Raw genomic sequence first — 14013 nt, 5'->3', positions numbered from 1 at the left:
ACTTTTATTCAAACACATTGTGTCCATCTCACCACTTCCATTCAAACACATGGTGTCCATCACATGACTTCCATTCAAACACATTGTGTCCATCTCACCACTTCCATTCAAACACATTGTGTCCATCACATCACCTCCATTCAAGCACATTCTGAATTTTGCAGCCAGTGTGATCAGATAATAGAGATAAATTAAAAGATATTTGATTCAGAAACAAAATTGAAGTTCATTTCCCATATAGGTAGTATAATCTTGCACATAGAAATATTAAAGAACAAATCCCATCAAAAACAAGCAGACAAAAAAAATTCCATGACTAACAGTGAACTCAACAAGGTCCTGGAACAAAAGGTTAATATGACAAAAATAAACTATAATTCTTATTGCAAGAACAAAGCAAAAATTAACTAAAGAAGATGATTTCATTAATAAATTGTAAGTTTCCAGGACCAGTAATGCAATTATATTTTAATTAAAATAAATACCTTAGTTTGCTTCAAAAAATGCTACAGGTACTTGTACCACACTTTCAGCAAAAGAAACATTTGACAGATATAATACAAGCACAGCAAAAATCAGTCAGAGATTTATGAGAAGATTAAGACACACTGATATAAATATAAGGAAACAAGCAAAATATAGAGCACTGACAAGAGATGCTGAATGAAGTCTAAATGAAGAGGCACTTCATTTTTATTAATTAGTAGACTCAATATTGGTAGCACAATTCTCTTAAAGTTAATCAGTAGCTTTCTTGAAATTCTTTATCCACACAAACTTTTTGTAACAACTGACAAGCTGAAATATATGTAACAAAAAAGTATATAAAATGGCAAAACAAGTTTTTAGAAGTTCAAATTTTAGGATTTATACCCTCCCACTGTAAAACACACAATACAGACTATAGTCATCAAAGCAATATGACATTAGCACAAGGACAGACAGATAAAGTGGAACAGAATTGAGAATCCCCAAATGCCATTATATTTATGGTCAATTAATTTTCAAAAGAGCGACAAAGCAACTTAAGATGGTTTTAGATAATTTTTTCAACAGATGGTACAGGGAAAATTTGGTATCTACTTAAAAAAAGATAAGTTTATCACATCATACAAAAAATTTAACTCAAATCTATTCATAGAGCTAAAATTACAAAAAGTTTGGAAGAAAATATGGGAGTAAATCTTTGTGACCTTCAGTTAGATCAAGATTTCATAATTATAACATTAGGTGTATGTGATAAGTTAAAATTCATGATGATACACTGCTTTCATTAAAACACAAGTGTTTACATTTTTTTTTTTTTTTCGAGACAGGGTTTCTCAGTGTAGCTTTGCGCCTTTCCTGGAACTCACTTGGTAGTCCAGGCTGGCCTCGAACTCACAATGATCCACCTGGCTCTGCCTCCCGAGTGCTGGGATTAAAGGCATGCGCCACCACCACCCAGCAAGTGTTTACATTTTAAAAGTCATTATTACTAAAAATGAAAAGATTAGCAACAGACTTAGAAAAGATATTTGCAAACTATATAATTAATACACTTCTTGTCATCCAAATATATGAAGAATTGTATTTCAATAGAAAAAGGTCAATTATAAAATCAGCAAAAGATTTAAATGAAAAGGTGTTTCATCAAGGTGAGTCATAGGTGAATTTCAAACCAGTTTCAGACACTAAAATTACTATAATCAAAAAAATACACCATCACGTATTGGCAGTAAAGTGACAGAGTTGGGGTCCTTGCATAGTCCCAGAGCAAATGATGATGGACCAACTTCTTCAATGGCTTCTAAAGGCTGAATTATTAGATAATCAAAAAACTTCTTGCTTATCTACCTCCACCCCAAGTTATATTCCAACACACAAAAACATGCACAGATGTTTAACCCATCAGTATGCACAATAGGGTAAATTTTGCAACAATACAAAGATACATTAGTGAATGGACAAATCAAATGTGCCATAATTATACACTGAAGTATTTATGTGACAATAAAACAATTAAGTTGCAAATCCATGCTAGAGTATGGTTTAACCTCAAAACTTCATAGTAGAAGCTGTTATAAAAGGATACATATTATATGAGTCAGTGTCCAGAGGGGCAAGCCTACAGAGTCAGGGATCTTAATGCATTTCTGAGGATGGGGTGGTGATAGGCACTCAGAGAAAATGGGTATCAGAGATCTTTAGGAAACAGAAATGTACAACCACTGCATCATGGATTGATGGATACTGTATATTTATATCTAAAGTAGGCAAACTGCATGGTTTGAAAATTGACCTCAATAAAGCAATTTAAAATCATGTACTGGGAATTCTATGACTCTCCAGGGTCCAAATTTTTAATATATGGATTGTACCATTTTATTAAGATGAGATGAAAAGAGTCATTTAAATTATAGCCACAAAAGTTTTAACAAGTAACACAAATGATCTACATGTGTAATTTATAAAAACCAAAAATAAAATTGATCCGTTATAAAGGATAAAAAGATTGATTTATGATGTCCAAGTTGTATAAACATGAAAATAATTATAAACCCGTAACTGGAGGTTTAAATGTAACTTAAATGAAGTAAATTTCAAGCTAGACGTTGTCAGAACATAGATGCATCCTAATACTAAACAGCTGACTATTCTGGTCATGGTTTGCATGCTTCCAGTTGAGCTAAAGGCTTTGGCTGCATACCATTTATATAACTTTGCTGGGTGAGTGAGTGTTAAAATATTTAATTTCAAAATATTTTAGATTGAATAAAGTGCATTGTTTAATGTAGGGTGAATGGTGTCATGGATATTTTTCTCTTACATGTGTGACAATGTTATAGATTTTGTGGTTAAAAACTCAAGTGCCACAATCAGCCAGCTTATTAGTAGAAAGGGACATAAGATATCTTGAAACTGGAATGGTAGATTGTTGTGAGCCACCTGATGTGGGTTCTGGGAACTGAAGCCGGGGTTCTCTATAAAAGCAGCAAATACTCTTAACCACAGATCCTTCTCTCCGGCTCCAAACATGTTTTTTTTATTTACCAGACCTCAAATTAAAGTAAATTTAAAACATATAATCTGTGAGTTATATAGACTTATGCTTTTAGGAAAGTTGGTATTTATAGTTCCTTGGTGCCCTGTACCAATTTTGCAGTATAGAAAAGGAAAAAGGAGGGGCCTTTGCTTTACTTTAGGGATAGAGAGAAGATACTGATTAGTTGAGACATGCATGAAAGTTTCTCATTATATTCGCACTTCTTTCTACTGTCTGATATTAATAAAGTATGGGGTCAATTTCCAAACCACAACATTGTCTTGGCATGTGTTGAAATGAACTAGAAAAACTTATACTTAAATAGATATTTGCAACCCTAGACCAAAACAATCCCATCATTTCCTGCGGTGCTATAAAACTCTTATGTTTGTCCTGGGGAATGGGACTAATAGCACTCTAGTCTGACCTTCATATATGAGGACACTGTGGAAGAAAAGCCTCATCCAGGAAGCAGGGGTCACATTTGTTCACTGGTAATGCAACCCCTGATGCCATTTTGTTACAATGTGATGCCAAGGTTCATCTCTGAAATTTCTGTTTTGCTAGAACTCATGCATCAGAGAATTGTGGCCCTCCAGATACCTTCTCTAAATATTCAACCCTTGGCTTGAAGACATAGTCAAACTGAGCAAGGAGGCACTCTGGAGGCTGATGGTCTCTGCCCACACTTCCTGTCACTCATGACTGCTTTCTGCAATGAATCAACTGAGAACAGTCTGACACAATTCACTTGAGTGATTCCTTCACAGAGGGAGCAACAGTTTGTTCTCCTTGCCATAGGAAGTTATCCCGAATTGGATTCCTCTGACTTGGACACAGTCTATTTGCCATGGGTAGATATACAAAATGTCATATGCATTGCCTGTGTTTCTCAGAGCATTGCTTCTAATTCAGGAAATCACATCACTACATACAGAAACTACAGATGCCGTGACATTTCCTGTGACCCTCCAAGCCTAGAGAGTAGATAGCCAAGCAGAGTTCAAACTTACTTTGTGAGCTGCCTAATAATCCATTTCCTTAAAATGTAACAGAATATATCTGTATATGTACATATAGATAAGTAGATAGAGAGATCAATATAGATAAAGATGTGTATTTGGTTCTATATCTCCATTGCTTTTCCTGTAGGTCAGCTTCCCCAGAATTGAAACATTTTCTCCAGGAGAGAAGGGAGGCTCCCCTGAGTCCCCCCCCCCGACCCCCAGCAGTGGGAGGAGGGGTGGTAAACAGAAGGTAGCAAATGGCCACATGTCTGATACAACAAAAAAAAAATTGTTAGATTCTCCAGGACTCCTACAGGGCAGTATAAAAAGTCAATAATTTGCTGAGGCAGGTGACTCTGACCTGCTGAACTGCGGAGAGAAGGAATATTGCCAGTGGTGAGCTGCCTGCAGGCTGTGCAGAGAGCTCCCGCGCTAAAGCTTTCAGGAGTCTTCTCCCATGCTGGGGTGTGGTGTGGTGATGTCGCTGCTTTTGAGTTATCAGTAACTCCTCAATGTATTGTTTCATCAGGCTGGACTTGTTACAGCCCGTACTTTAGTCAGTCCTAGGTTCCCTCTCTGGGGTGAGTGCTGTGTCCCCAGAAAGTCTGGCACACAGCAGCTACAAATTGAAAATTCAATGTTTTGTGCATTCAAAATACTGGGGAAAAAAGTGTCAGTGCTAAGCATGCTCACACATTTTCTTTTCATCATATCCTAAATATTAATGCAGTGTAGCAACTATTTGCATAGCATGTGCATTGTATTCAATGTTCTACATTTTGAAGAAATTATTTAAAATATATGAGAGGGTATGAATAGGATTTATACAAGCACTATGCAATTACATATGAGAGATTTGATCGTTCTCAGACATTTGTATCGCAGGTAGGCCTCCCTGGACACTGAGGGCTAATGGTCTCCTTTCCTGGTTCTATTGTTCAGGTGCCCCTCTTATTGGCACTGCCATTTAAAAGGCACATACCTTTTAATTAGGAAAAATACTAAAGTTTATCAGACATTGCTACTGGTATACCACCTCTTTCTCAGATTGTGCTGAAGCAGGCTGCTGGATACAAAGCTATGAAGAAACATTGTACGAACAGATAAAGGAACAGTGTGGCATCACCAACCTCTTCCAATGGCAGGACATGATGGACTGTGGATCTCAGGTTAGCAAGGGTCTCAGTGTCTCCTTAAGGAAAGGATAACTGGACATGTTGAGTCCTGTTCACAGAAAGTCTGGGAGAATGTCGAAGACAGCATTACAGTTAAGAGTGCAGCTACCCCCAGCTCTAAGTCCTCAGTAGAACTGGATTCTGTAGTTAGAAGAGCAGAGCCCCTCAATCCTGTCCGAAATCACAGATGCCAATGAGACTTTGGTTGCTTTATCTCAGCTTGTTTCATTTCTTTCTCCTATCATACTTCTTTTTGTCATTGTTATTGTTATCATCAATAGCTACCAGTCTTTAAAAACTTCACAGTGTTATCAGCTAAGGTTGGAAGGTTTTTCTAAATTTTATCTATTTTAGTACACTCAGGGATTTTTTTTCTTTTGAGAAATGCATTATTCCTCCAAGGGTGGGAATAAAAATGAATTGTCCAAAGCAGTTAGGTAAGTCAATGGGGGTGAGAACATTTGCTTGGGTTAGAGCTTAGGTAGTAGCCCTTCTCCCTTTAGAAGACCTGAACTCTCGCTGCCTCATGCACCACTTCAAAGGCCAGTAGCCTCCAGAAAGCTGGTTCTAGAAATCATAGAGAAGGCAATCCCAGTTAAAATGGAGCTCAGAAAGATGACAGTGTGTTGTAATTTTGAGTGTCTAGTCTTCAGGAATCCAGGATGTCCATCTGACTTCCATTTACCCTAGATCATTCCTTGCTGTTTCCATGACTATTTCATTAGTCTAGTTCAAACAAATCCCTCAGTCTCATCTAGTGCAACCTTCTGAACTTTGGTTTATTTGCTAAAATAATGATAATAAATGTAACAATAATAAATAGCAATAGCATACACTTAACTTTTTTCAATAAGGAGATGGAGTGAGAGATGAGTTTTGCAGAATTGGTAAACCTGAGACTTGCTGTAAAAAGGATGCTTGAGTTAGAATACCCAGAATGCATCAGCAGACAAGCCAGCCTGTCTAGATTTTCTTGAAGCTACAGACTAGAGCTGCAGATCCTCATGTTTTCTAACTAGAGAATCTTGCATGCTATATCTTCTGAGAAACTTCACTGAGAAATACTTTACTAGTTTAAGAAGATGATGCAAGGTCCATGCTAAAATGAAGCAGTTTGGAATTGTCTTAGAGTAAGTAAGGCCAAAGATTTCATTTTCCCTATAGATTTCTGCAGTGTGTTTTAAGAAAATAATTTCTATGTGCTGGAGATGATTCCACAATTAAGAGCACTTGTGGCTCTTGCAGGGGACCCAGGTTTGATTCCAGCACTCACGTGGCAGCTCACAGCCTTTTGTAATTCTAGTTTCAGGGGCCCACCACCCTTTTTTGCCGCTCAGGGCACTGTATACATATGGTGCACATACATACATGCGAGCAAACACTCATGTACATAAAATAAAAAGAAATAAAACTTTAAAAAATAATTCATAAGCACATTCTTCCTTCTACAATGAATGTGTCTGAGGCAGTCAGCCTCTTTGCATCTTTGTGTTCTTCAGTTTTGCTAAGTGTTTTATCAGAGTTCATGGTGTGAATTTTCCTATTTTGTGTTCATCTCTTTTCTCAATCTCGACTGTGTGTGCCAATTAATTTCCTGAGTTGGGAAATTACTGCCAGATTTTGCCCTATTTAGAAATATTTTCCATCGGGTAGGCATGGAAATAGACAAACTGTTAGCACTTTAGCCACTAAAATTTCCAAACCATTCCCAAACACTGAGAAATCAGACACTCTCTTAAACTAACAAGGCAGGCAGTAACCTCCACTAAATTTAATAAAAACGTTTTAGGAATTGATTTAGATAAGAAAATCACTACTCACACAAACCAAAGATACGTCCCTCATTACAAACAAAAACATTTGGTATGCAGTTTGACCTGGAAATTTAAATTAAGATTCCATTCATTAAAGAGACCCTGGTTTCTAGAAATAATGTATCCTTGTAGTGGCTGGAAGATTTCAAGCAGTCTCTTGCCAACAGATGTATCATCAGGAAAGATTGACATGGGTTTTCTTTCATGTGTATACTGTATAGATCATTGATACCTGCTTAAAATTGTCAATACTGAGAATAAAAATAAAGAATAGGAAACGCAGACTAGGATAACAATAACCGATAAAATAGGTTTGTTTGTGGTGTTTGAAATCTACAGATGTCATAGAACATATAGTTCTTGAAAGTAGGGTCCTCTTTTATTATGAATGGCTTCTGCTCCTTATTTGACAGACAAGCTAGCTTTTCTCCTTTAAACTTTTAGGGAAACTCAAACTTATGATCTACAAAAATCATCTCTATCAGAGCTCCAATAGGCTACTTGTTTTGAAAAAAACTTTGCTCATGTGCCTGCTCTTCTTTCATAGTACTGTTGGTCAGCTCAAACATGTCTCCATTTCAGTTTTCCTCTCTGAAAATTGACAATGATATTGCCCATTTTAATGGCTAATTACACAAAAAATTAATATATGAAAAACACTATGACACATAGTTACACTATAGTAACACTAGCTAGTTAACAGTTGTGTTTAATGAAATGACTTTTTTTTTTAAATCTCAAGTTACTTCAAGCTCTTATTGTGTTGGCAGCCACAGTGGTATTCTTGTCCAATGTCCACCCTCAGTTACATGGAAGAACATGAGGGCCTGGGAAACCAAAGCTTGTTTGAGACAAGCCAGGTCCTCCTTGTGTATGAGCTGTTGACCTTGTATAGAATGCTAAGCTATTAGAGACAATCTCCCTTTTCATAAAAGAAAAGAATAATTCTGGGTCTATGCTGCAGGAAGATGTGAAGCCTATGTGGTCTGATCCCTCTAGAGCATCCACACTAGAGCCCAGAGCAGAGGGTGTTTCAACTGCCTTCCCTGGGTGTAACCAGGAAACAAACTCAAATTGTTTCCACATCCTTCTTGCCTGTGGTTTCTCCCACTGCTGCTTTCTCATATATTGTGTTTAAAATATGGGCATCGGGTCCTTTGACTGAAGATGAGGGTAAGGATATAAATTGCTTATTTTCTAATTTAGATACTAAGATTAGTATCCATTTGTCTCCCTTCAGAAATGAAGTAATTATTGATGGTCAACATATGTATTTTTTATCAAAGCATTTTATTATATTAGAAAAATGGTCATTTAATAGTTGACCTTGTTTATTTTAAACAGATTCTTGTATTTGATCTAGATGAAGGTTTTGGGTTATTTTTCTATATTGTTTGAGAATACATGAGCTGTCTGTCAAAGCTCCCAGGCTCTCTGTACCATCCTAAATACTTAATTCATGATTATAATTCTAAGCTTGAAGATTCTAAGTAAGCCAGGCTGACAGATTTGGATCACAACATCTAAATACATTGTGATCCCAAGCTTTCTCTGTGTCCCACATAGAGGACAAATATTAAAAGAGTTCATCCCTCATAATTCTTTCAAAGATCTTAGCACAGTGCTCAGCACTTACCAAACACTTAATAAATGGGTTTGTATTGTTATTTTTACCAAATACGTTTTTAAATTTTCTTTCCTTTTGTTCTTTTTCTTTCTTTCTCCGTTCTTTCATTTCTGTCTTTCATAGTTCCATTACCCTTTTTATATTGTGTATTTAATTTCTTAACTATTGTTTATTTTTTTTGTTTCCATTTCTTGAGCCACCAATTATTTATTGCCTGCCTTACACATGGCTTTCATTGTGATAATCCCTGGCAATCAAAAACAGACTCATCTGTACTTCTGTATAGATTGCATTTTGGTAGAAAAGAAAGATATTCATCTAATAATTGGGTAAGCATAAACAGTTACTCCTGTAATGAGCATTATAAGAAGAGGGAGGCACATGTCCCAAGAATGGGAAACAGAGAAAATGGCCTGACAAAAGGATAAAAGGAGGCTCCCCAAAGTGAAGGATATTTAATCTGGGTGTCTGAGAGTCAACTACAGTTATTTAAGTGACAGCATGAGAGGAAATCACATAATGAGAATGGACAGAGCATATTCAACACCAGGGCAGCAAAGAACACATAAATTTGAGCTCCTGAAAGACGAGCTACTATCTCAGAAAGCAAAGGTCAGCTAATAATACAAAGAGGTGTCTAAAGATGGTATGACTGCCCATTGCCTTTTGGTAAGCACCACTGGAGAATAAAAGAGGGGTGTGGGTAAATTTATTGAAAGATGGCACCTGTTAGAAAGTCTAGTTTTCAGGATGCTTTGGAAGGGAGACAGAGTGGTAATAGATAGACCCCCTGGAAAACCTACTGTAGCCATCATTGAGAACAACCTTAAGGGTGTGGTCCAGGGTGGTGGAATATAGACGGTGAGATTTTACAAGGGAAGTCAGTAGGATTTGCTAGTAGATTAAAGGAAGAGAATGTCAAGAATTTATATATGTTTCTGATAGGGAAAAATAAAATGATATTTTTTAAAGGCATCCTCCGGTGGGGTAAGGGCATATACAGGAGTTATAATGGGACAACGTTAGTTTTAGATGTCTTTGAGTTCCCAAGAGAAAATGTTAAGTAAGTACTTAAATATATGGGTCTGGAAGTCAGAAGCGGTCTGACCTGAGTTAGTATGTCGGAAAATAATCTGTAAACACAAGGCAACTACAAACACAGAAGTGAAGTGCTTGAGTCAGAATCAGAGAAGCTTTAAAATCAGCATTTTGTGTTAACCTAAAAACACAAAATGGGTATCAGAAAAATAAGAAGTAAAACTTGGGATGGAATTTTAATAAATAAATATTTGAATGTGACTACAATGATTTGTGTAAAACTAGTGGAAAATTATTTTAGATTTTGTGACCCAGAAGTCATTTTGAAGCTTAATAATAGCTGTTTCAGTGGGATAATTTTGATATACATATGAGAATAAAGCAGAAAGGTGAACACTGACTGAACTTATCCCTTTGAGAGGTTTAGCTATGAAGTAGAGAAAATAGGGAAACTAAGGGTAAAAGAAACGATAGTTTAATGAGTTGTCTGGGGAGTATTGTTGTTGATGTTACATAAACATGATTAAAAGACAAGGGGAGAGTTCCAGCTGACCTAGAGAAAGTTGTAAACAAAGTAGAAAGAAAATGGGTGACCAGACAAGAAAAAAGGCTTGCTGGTAAATCTGAGATTCGTGGGGATGGAATCCATGTAAGAAATGTAAAATCAGTCTTAGATATGTTAAAGAAAATAAAAATTGATAACATTATTGGAATCCTATAGGAAAGGCATGATTACCAGAGGTAAAGAAACATTACTATGGGGTCTTGAAGGGAGGGTGTCTCATACCTAGATGCAGCTGTCCAAGTGTGAATTTATATGGTGAGATCAAAGGATCAGAAACCTCAAAGAGAAAACTCTTAGGTGAAGGGGGAGTCTACATAATCCAACCTAACCAATTCTTGCTAAAGAAGGAGAGTTAGTTACCGTATATTTCCTGAAGTACAGTGGCATCTATACCAGAGGTCAAGAGTGATCATTCCTTCAGAGGGAGGGTTTAAACACTCCAAGTTTAGCGAAATCATTGCTAGAACTGAAGTTCATAAGAGAAAGTACACAGATATTCAAGTTGATCAAGATGAGAATCTTTGTCAGGTAGGAAAATTGGCCTTCTTGAATTTAGCTAGAAGAAAATAAGATGACTGCAAAGTGAATGCCTAGATAGGTGTTGTAGATCTTCATACTCAGTTATGTATAGGCATAGTAATGTCCACTAATTTTTCATATTTGATATATAGCCATGTCAAAGTCACCTGACTCATCACCACACTAAGCTCATGAGAAACTTGTAACTTTGGAGACTGAAAAAAACTGATGGAACAAAAATACTTCTTCCAAGAAGCATATTGAAAATTTCAAAATACAATAAACCTCTATCTGTGCTGGTCTCCTAAAGCATGGCATCACTGTGAGAGGATGTCACAGGGAAGGTAGACTTCTAAAGCATCAGGTAGAAGCTGAGGAAGCCAGAGAGACCTGCTGCAGGGACTCAACTTTGATCGCGTGAATCTGTTATCATCTCTGTCTTCAACACAGACATGGTGAATGAGACTCAGTACATTCACGCATTCATAGAAAAGTGGGACATGGGTGGGTAAATAGCAGTTTAATTAGCATGATCCCCTAGGTAGGACTAAACGATCTATTTGTGTCTGCTTAATGAACTATTCTAGGACTCAGGGTAGAACCATAGTATCTCCAAAGGACTCATTGATTTCACAGGGACAGCATTCTTTTTTTCTGGCCGCAGAACCATGTTTTTACCCATCTTTTCTCTATGAAGGAAAAGGCCACATTTGTTTCTGTGCTATCAGACACTGGCAGGTAAAAGGAGTGTTTTCTTGAGTGTGTGCCCACACATTCAACAGCATGGGCACTCCCAGTGGTCTTATTTGCCCGCTTACATATATGTTAATGGTATATAGCATCATTTCTTCTCATCATTGTGACTCACCTATAAAATAATAGCTATTTTCTGTACGAGGTAAGACTGTTGAACCCTGGTTGGATACTCTTTGGCCATTAAGAGCAGTGTGGTCAAAGTCAGACTACAGATGATTGAAGATTTACCTCACTTATTGCTGCCTCTCCTCTGGTGATGGGGTTTAGTAAAGCTTACTTTATCCCGTTCAGAATTCATATGAACAATAAACACTCATGAGCTCTCACATACAAAGCACATATTACTTGGAGTCATGATGGTGGGCCATAAAAGAAACAAAACACACAGCTACATGCCAGTCATTGATGGTTATGGTCATCACAAAGCAACTGGTTTTATCTGAAGAATCCCCCTCTGTCTAGGCCCAAATAAAGACACATAAAAGAACAAGGACAAGCGATATTAATTCTTCGAGGCGAGGCTCCCAATCTTTCCTTTGTGTCTTGTGAGCACACTGTCTCCGCAAAGGTAGTTCAGAAAAGTCAGGCCTGGAAGTCAGAGGTGGGTCCTACCTCCAGCACAAAAGGTTGACAAGTCTACAGACCCTTCAGCATCTGATTTCCAGCATTCACCACTTACTTTTTCAACTGTGACACAAACCCATTGTGTTGAATTTTCCCCTGGGACCTTTCTTTTTGTTTTGCTTGGTTTTGTTTTGTTTCTTTTCTTTTTTGTTTTTGTTTTTGTTTTTGAGACAGGGTTTCTCTGTGTAGTTTGGTGCCTGTCCTGGATCTCACTCTGTAGACCAGGCTGGCTCGAACTCAAAGAGATCCGCCTGGCTCTGCCTCCCCAGCGCTGGGATTAAAGTGTGGGCCATCACTGCCCGGCTCCTCCAGGACCTTTCAAAAGTACTCAGACCAGGGTATTCAGCACCAATGTGCCATTTGCCATGCACAGTCTGCTGTCTGTAAACCAGAAGTCCCATGTCTTCTCTCAGCAGGTATGAACCCACAGCGGGCTAACTGGTTCATCTTTAATAGGTGAGAAATCTCTTCCTCTTTTGTTTCCTAGTTCCTTCCCTGTTGATCTGTTCTGTTATTTATAAGTTTATTCTCTATGAGCACCTTCAGAAATCACTCTTGTTGCACATCTACAAAAACACGTGTGAAAAGTTCCACTGAAGAGAAACACAAACTCCCCTAAGATGATCTGTGCATATATATATATACATATATATATATATATATATACATATATATTTAAAAATTTTTAATATCATGCCTAGAACCTCAATGTGTGACTATTTAGAAATAATCTCTAAACTTAAAATTCTTGAAAACTTGTCTGTTTGTTAAATTGAAACAGGATCTCACTGCAAAGCTGGGAGTGACCTGGAACTCCCCTGGGTAATTCAGGACAGACTCCCCAATGTAGTCCAGGATAGACTTGAACACAAGATTCTCTTATCTCTGCCCCACAAGTCCTTGTAGAAAATGGTGAAATCTTTAAAAATGAGAATAGTATAGAAAATTTTTGTATTGAATTAATTGTTTAACATTAATCTTCTGGAACTGTATCTCATTTTTTTCTGATAAAAGGATATATCTAAAGGTCAGCAATAGTGGTGTTTTGCCTTATCTTTGTGCCTTTTGTTACATGTTGTCCAGTCATGTGATTCTAAAGAAGAAAACATAACAATGCCTCCTATATCACTCCAGACTACCTTCATGCCTCCCAAAGACATCAGGTCACAAGTGAAAAACAAAAACAATCCCAAATTAACTGCATCTTGTCTTATTGCTCAACAACTGTCAAAGGATTGAGAAATATGTTTTGGATGAACTGGTAGCATTCCTTTTCCTAGTCCCAGCCCATCCCACACAATCTGCAGTTCTTCACTGACCACTGATTGATGTCAGTGTGAAAGCTCCCAGACAGCAGACAAGAAATATGTCATGGACTTTCTGGTTCTTCAAGCTTCTGTCTAGGAGCAAAGCCAGCAATTCCACACACTTAGTCTTCTTCTCTCCATGACCAAAGAGAGTGCAGGCTGCTGGGCTACAAGAATACCTGCTCTCATCCTCACTCAGAGTGAGTAAAGCTTGGCAGCTTGTAAAAAAGGCAAGGGTGGGGGCATGCCAGGACAAGGAAGAGTAGTAAGTTATTTCTCTGTCTTCCTCCTGTGTTCTTTCATAATTGGGACTAGGAGCCGGCAGGGCAGTAGGTAGAGCTGGTACACAGGACCCAACACAGCCCTTCTGAGTCAAGGAGTCTATCAGCAACTCATTAAATACACATTTATTGGTGGCCTGCAATGGCAGTGTTGTTGTAGCTGAAAAGCTGTCAGCTCTGTAGGGAACATTAGAAAGCAAGCTACACACAACTATGCCCTCCTTAAGCATAAGTCAAATGAGGATCAAATACATAACTGTGGAATTAACACATGC

This window comes from Peromyscus leucopus, chromosome 5 (assembly GCF_004664715.2).
Source record: "Peromyscus leucopus breed LL Stock chromosome 5, UCI_PerLeu_2.1, whole genome shotgun sequence".
Classification (NCBI taxonomy): Eukaryota; Metazoa; Chordata; class Mammalia; order Rodentia; family Cricetidae; genus Peromyscus; species Peromyscus leucopus.
Note: the sequence above shows the minus strand (reverse complement) of the source record.